This window comes from Tupaia chinensis, unplaced genomic scaffold (assembly GCF_000334495.1).
Source record: "Tupaia chinensis unplaced genomic scaffold, TupChi_1.0 Scaffold000514_1, whole genome shotgun sequence".
NCBI classification, from domain to species: Eukaryota; Metazoa; Chordata; class Mammalia; order Scandentia; family Tupaiidae; genus Tupaia; species Tupaia belangeri.
In genome coordinates this window covers 147990-154495 of record NW_006160027.1, presented here as the reverse complement: position 1 = coordinate 154495, position 6506 = coordinate 147990, and the positions used below count along the sequence as shown (strand labels likewise).

The 6506-nt window shown below is 36.6% G+C and overlaps 1 pseudogene; it reads right to left on the bottom strand.

Annotated features, from left to right (window-relative positions):
- Positions 1-3409: 3409 nt before the first annotated feature.
- Positions 3410-4596, bottom strand: LOC102481865 (eukaryotic translation initiation factor 3 subunit H pseudogene; annotated as a pseudogene).
- Positions 4597-6506: the final 1910 nt, after the last annotated feature.

Sequence of the window (6506 nt, the reverse complement as noted above, 5' to 3'; positions counted from 1 at the left end):
AAGTCCTTGTGATTATATAGCATTATTGCTATCTTTTTTTGTTATTTACCTTTGAGGATAAGTCTCTGAAGAGTCTAGAAACTCAAATGTGAATTCAAAAGAACCAGGAATCATTATCACATTCTCAAGTGACTACTCAACAGTTCAATTCACACAAACACAACTAATTTTTAAGGATTCTGTCAATTCTCAAGTGAAGTTTTTTTTTTAATGTAGGTGTTGCTGCACTTTCATTCGATAACTGTTGGGAGTAAAATATATAAACTGTCTCATAGATAAACATTGGTTCCAAATTTACATTTGTATTTCAGATTGAAGAACACTAAATATCAAATATCAGACTATAACCTTCACTTTATTTGTTCAGCATGTGTACATCTTACTTGTATTTTGTAGTACTAGATGAAAAGCATCTTAGGTATCTTGGAGAATACAGAACAAAATAGGAATAGAAGGAACACAACCGAACATAATAAAGGTCATATATGGAAATCCCACAGGTAACATATTGAACAGGGAAATGTTGAAATCTTATTTTTGTCTTCTTCATTTTCTTATTTTTTTCCATTCAATCACTCTATATTGTTTCAGCATACAAAATAAATTTTCCCAGCATGAATACATTATACATTAGTCCAGTCAAAGATATTATCATACACATTATCGTCAACAGATAAATGGATCAAAGATCTAAACATAAAACCTCAAACTATAAAACTACTGGTGGAAAGCACAGTGGAAACTCTTGGAGACATTGTAATAAAGACATCTTAAGGGGGGACCAGCAGTTAGCATAATGGCTATGTCACTGGACTCCCATGTAGTCAACCGTGGTTCGAGTCCTGAACCCAGTGGCTTAAACTCACTCTGGGCGCGTATGCGTGCATACCCAAGATCCCAAGAGGAGAATGGAGGAGAAGGGATTGCAGTGTGGCCATCCCCCCTGGGGGGTGATTTCTCACTTTCTATCTCTCTGTCTCTCTCTGTCTGTCTGGCGAGCGCACGTGCCCTCTAGCAAAAAAAGAAAAAAAAAGATGTCTTAAATAAGACTCTCAAAGCACTGGCAATACCAGAAATAGACAAATAGGATTATATCAGGAAATCATTTTCTCTAAGAACTGAAACAAACAAGGATGTCCACTTTAGCCTCTCTTATTTAAACAAATACTATAAACTCTAGAGCAACTACCCAAGAGAAAGAAATATAGAAAACCAAACTGATGGGCATAGTGGTTAAGGTGCTGGATTCCCACATGACTGACCATGGTTTGGGTCCCTGACCCAGCAGCTTCTTAAACTCACTCCGGGTGCATGTGCGTGCATGCCCAAAATTCCAAGAGGAGAATGGAGGAGAAGGGATTGCGGTGTGACCATCTCCCTGGGGGTGATTTCTTCCTTTCTGTCTCTCTGTCTCTGTCTTTCTGGCAAGCACATGTGCCCTATAGAAAAAAATTCTCAAAAAAAAAAAAAAAGTAATCATCAGAGAGAAAAAAAAAAAAAAAAACCTAGAACTAACTGTGTTGTCTACAGAAAACCCACTAAAATATAAAGATACATATAAACTAAAAGTAAGTATAACCACAGTCAGAATGGCTAAGATTTAAGAAACAAAAAATGATTAAGTGCTGGCTGGGATGTAGTGAAAGGGGAACTGTCCTACACTGCTAGTGGGAATATAAACTGGTCCAGTCACAGTGGAGAACAATGTGGAGATTCGTCAAAGATCTACAAATAGAACTACCATATGATCCAGCAATCCCACTCTTCGGTATCTAACCAAAGAATGGGTATCCCACTCTTTGGTATCAACCCAAGAACAGTACTTAGTCAGAAAATTGCTTGCACATCTATGTTTATTGCAGCATTATTCACAATCGCTAAGACATGGAACCAACCCAAATGTTCACATGTTCATGAACAGAAAAATGGATCGAAAAAGTGTGGCACCTATACTCTACGGAATACTACTCAGCCATTAAAAAAAAAAAAAAAACCAAGACCCTGGCTTTTGACAGAAAGGGGATGAATATGGAAAATTTACTGCTGAATGAAGCAAGCAAGGCTATGAAGGAGAGACATTTTATGTCTCCACTTAATATATACTGTCTGCACTCTATAGTCAAAATTGAATGACTAGAGGATATAGAAACATAAAAAATAGTTAAAGATACCAGACACAGTGTGGAAAGTGGGTGGGAGAAAGAGGAGAGTCTGAGAAAAGACATTAAGGAGAAAAATAGGGAGACAAGACATTTATGGAACAAAGAAATGGGTTATTATCTGTTGATGATAATGTGTATAGTATCCCTAACTGGTCTGGTGAGAAAGTATTCATATTGGAACATTCACTTTATAAGCTAAGTGACATATGTAATTGAATGTATGAAAGAAATTAAAATTAAATTAAATTTAAAAATTAGTTAGCTACTCTTCAGGCTAACAAAAAATAAATTAAAAAAAGGAAGTCCATACATGGCTAATATCAGAAATGGAGACATTACTACAGATACCACAGATATTAAAAAATAATAATAACAAGGAATACTATATAAACTCTATGCCCACAAATTTGATAAATCAGATAAAATGGACCAATTTCTTGAAAGATGCAAACTGCAAAAATTCACATAAGAAGAAATACACAAGGTGAACAGGCTTGTATCTATTTTATTTTTGTTTTGCTTTATTTTGTATTCAAATGAACAAAAAGTCAAAATTTTGTTTTATTTTCTTACTGGCTAGAAAAACATTATGGCCAAAGATAGTAATGATATTAAAAGATTCCTTTGTGTTTTTCAATAGGCAAATATATTTTTTCGAGGGCCAGCAGATGATGTAGTGGGTACATCTCTGACTCCCAAATGGTCAACTACTTTGAGTCTTAGACCTGGTGGCTTGAAAATCACACTGGAGACATGTGTGTGCATGCTCAAGATCCCAGGAGGAGAATCAAGAAGGGATTGTGATGAGGCCATCCCCCCAGTGGGTGATTTCTCACCAAGACCCCATTGAGGGCTCCTGCTTATTTGTCTTTCTCTCTGTCTCTCTTGCTCATGGATGAAATAAATAAACTGAAATTTTTTTTTTGGAGGGGTTTTCGCTATAGGGCGCGTGCGCTCACCAGACAGAGAGAGACATAGAGACAGAAAGCGAGAAATCACTCCCCAGGGGGGATGGTCACGCCACAATCCCTTCTCCTCCATTCTCCTCTCGGGATCTTGGGCACACATGCACATGCGCCTGGCGTGAGTTTTAAGCCACCAGGTCTGGGACACGAACCGTGGTTGACTACGTGGGAGTCCCGGGACATAGCCATTACGCTAACTAACTGCTGGTTCCCAATGTGATGTCATCTTAAGAGTCCATGTCAACTACTTTTTTGAAAATTCCCTTTTCTTAGGTGTTTTTCTCAGATGTTGTATATTCGAAGTGCCTGTATCATGAAGAGTTTGCCTAAATTTTGAGCAGTAAACTCCTTGATATTCTGACAGTGTTAATCAGGCTTGTGATGAGTGAACAGCTCATTATGGAAGGAAGCTGGGGTGGTTTGAAAAGCCTGGACAGGTCTTCCATGGGTGGGTGTTTTCCTGGACTCTGTATGTAGTCTCCTGCTGGTGACACCGCTGATACTTATGTTTCCACTGCTGGTATTTAATATTCCTATGTGTTGGGGCCAGTAGATGGCATGGTGGGTAAGGGAGTTGTACTTCTACATGGCCGACCACAATTTGAATCTCAGACCTGGCAGCTTGCTTTCTCATTTTCTCTCTCTCTCTGGTCAAATATAAATAAATAAATAAATTTAAATAAAATTAAGTTCAATAAAATAACTCTTTTAAAAATTCCTGTTATATTTAAATTTCTCTTGCCTCATTTCAGCTACTCGCCCATCAGCAACCATAGATTCTTCCCCAAATCTTGCTGCTAGCAGGACTGAGCAATTCGTGTTTGTCTGCTACAGCTGACTTCTTTTCAAGCTCCTACATTAGGATGTCAATCAGATGTGAATTTTTAATCACAATTAATCCTTTTTCAAACATAGGTTCAAAGGTGACATTTGCCTTTTTCAATGCTTCCTGGGAAAAATATTTCTCTTTATAAACTTGTATCAGTTTAGGAGTCAGTCTGTATGCCTTTAGTGAAAGAGACTGATGGTCAGTTTATAGAATTGTAAATGAGAACAGATTCTTCAATGGCATGTTGGTAACTGAAGTGAGAATTCAGGAGTGCCAGAGCGATGAATGAACCACAGTATGTGAACCAGTACCAGCCCATGTGGAGATGATCAAAGCTTACCCCGTGAAGGTTCCTGCATCATTTCCATCTGATATTGGTCTTCATCAAAGTCAGCATCAGTAGGTTGTAGGAGTGGAAAGCCGCTGGTAATTTCAAGTTGATCTTCTACAACCAACCCCTTAAACAAAGTCAGTTCCTTGTCTTTCTTCTTGATAATGTTTGATTATCTTTAATACCACTGGGGCATATATCTGCACTTGCTTCACAGCTAAATTTCCAGAGCTGCCTTTGCCTTTGCATTTCCCTGTCATGCTGGAGGTAGAGCTCAAAAAAGTAGTGGTAAAGTCAGTGCCTTTCTTGCAGAACACCGTCTCTCCGAACAAACAGGAAGAAAGAGTAAGCTTAAATCTATTGTAAAAGTTGAGCCAATAATTACTAAAATTCCAAAACAGAAAGGATCAGGTCCAAATAAGTTCATTGGTGAATTCTGACATTTCTTAGGAAAGAAGTTATACAAAATGTTCACAATGTCCTTCAAAGGCTAGACACAGAAAATCATTCCTAACTTATTCTACGAGACAAGCATACCCTAATATCAAATCGAACAAAGATATTACAAGAAAAAACCTCAAGCCAATATCTCTAATGAACACTGATGTAAAAATCTCAACAAAACATTAGCAAATATAATTTAAAAAATAATCATATGCTAAGACCAAGTAGGATTCATCTAAAGAATGCAAAACCAGTTTAACATTCAAAAATCAATTAATGTTATCCATCATATCACCAGGCTAAAGAAGAAAAATCAACTGATTATACCCATAGATGCAGGAAAAGAATGTAACAATATCTAACACGCACTTATGATAAAAATTCCTAGTATTAGAAATACAGGAAAATCCCCTAATTTGGTTAAAAAGATGCATAAAAATCTACAGCTAACATCAGATTTTTTTAAAGAATTATTTTTATTTTACTTTATTTATTATTATTATTATTTTCCAGGGTTTTGATCAGAGAGAGACAGAGAGGGAAAGTGAGAAAGCAAGCCACCAGGTCCGGGACTTGAACTGAGATCAGCCATGTGGGAGTCCAGCGCCTTTAACCACCACAGCACTTGCTGGCCCTGAAATCACATTTAATAGTGAAAATTTCAAAGCTTTATCAATAAGTTGAAAAAAATAGGCAAAGATTTCCTCTTCCACCACTTTTTCCAACCTTCAGACTTACGCTGGAGGTCTTCAATAATACAAGACAGGAACAGAAAAGAAAATGAAAGATGGAATGAAGAAGTTAAACTTCCTTTATTCAGGGATTGCATAATAATGTGTACAGAAAATACAAAAATAATTGCCTGTTGCCTAGTGGTTAAGGGGTCCAGATCCCACATGATCAACTATAAGTTTAAATCCTAGCCTGGCAGCTTGAAAAACATACTTGGTGTATCTGTATGCATTCCCAAAATCTCAATAAGATAGAGAAATGGAGGAGAAGGGACTGTGGCATCACCATTCCTCATTAGGGTTGCTTTCTCCCTCTCTGGGTCTTTCTAGGAAGCACACACACTTTCTGACAAAAAAAAAAAAAAAAAAAAAAGAGAGGACAAAGTAATTTACCAAAAAGAATCTTTAGAAAGGAAACAGTAATTATAGCAAAACCGAAGGATATAAGGGTAATATAAAAAATTCAATAGCTTTCCTATATACAAGTAATGAATAAGTAAAATTTGAGATTAAAAAGACAATACTACTTATCTTAGCATCTAAAAATATGATGCACTTAGGTGTAAATTAACAAAATGCATTCTAGACTTTGTCTTTTCTCCTAAGGCCTTCAGCTAATTAGGTAAGGCCCAATTCATATTATGGAGAGTAAATTGGCTTTAGATAATGTCTACTGATTAAGTATTAGTCACATCTTAAAAATACCATCAAAGCAACATCTGGACTGATGTTCTCCAAAACATTTGGGTACCACAGGCACATAGCCTACCCAAGTTGACTAATAAAATCAATGATCACAGGGGTACTACTGTAAAACAAATATTAAAGGTGGCAGTTTGAAATAAAAATGCTGGTGATGAAGATAAAGAGAAGTAGCACATAAATATTTGACTCATAATGTACAAGATTTTTGTAATCGGATGTAGCAGTATGGAGGGTAAAAGAGAAACAATTACTTTTAGGTTTCTGAATCAATCATTTGAATGAATGATGAGATCTCTTACTGCAGGGGAGAAAATTAAAGGGAGAAGAGAGAACAGGGAA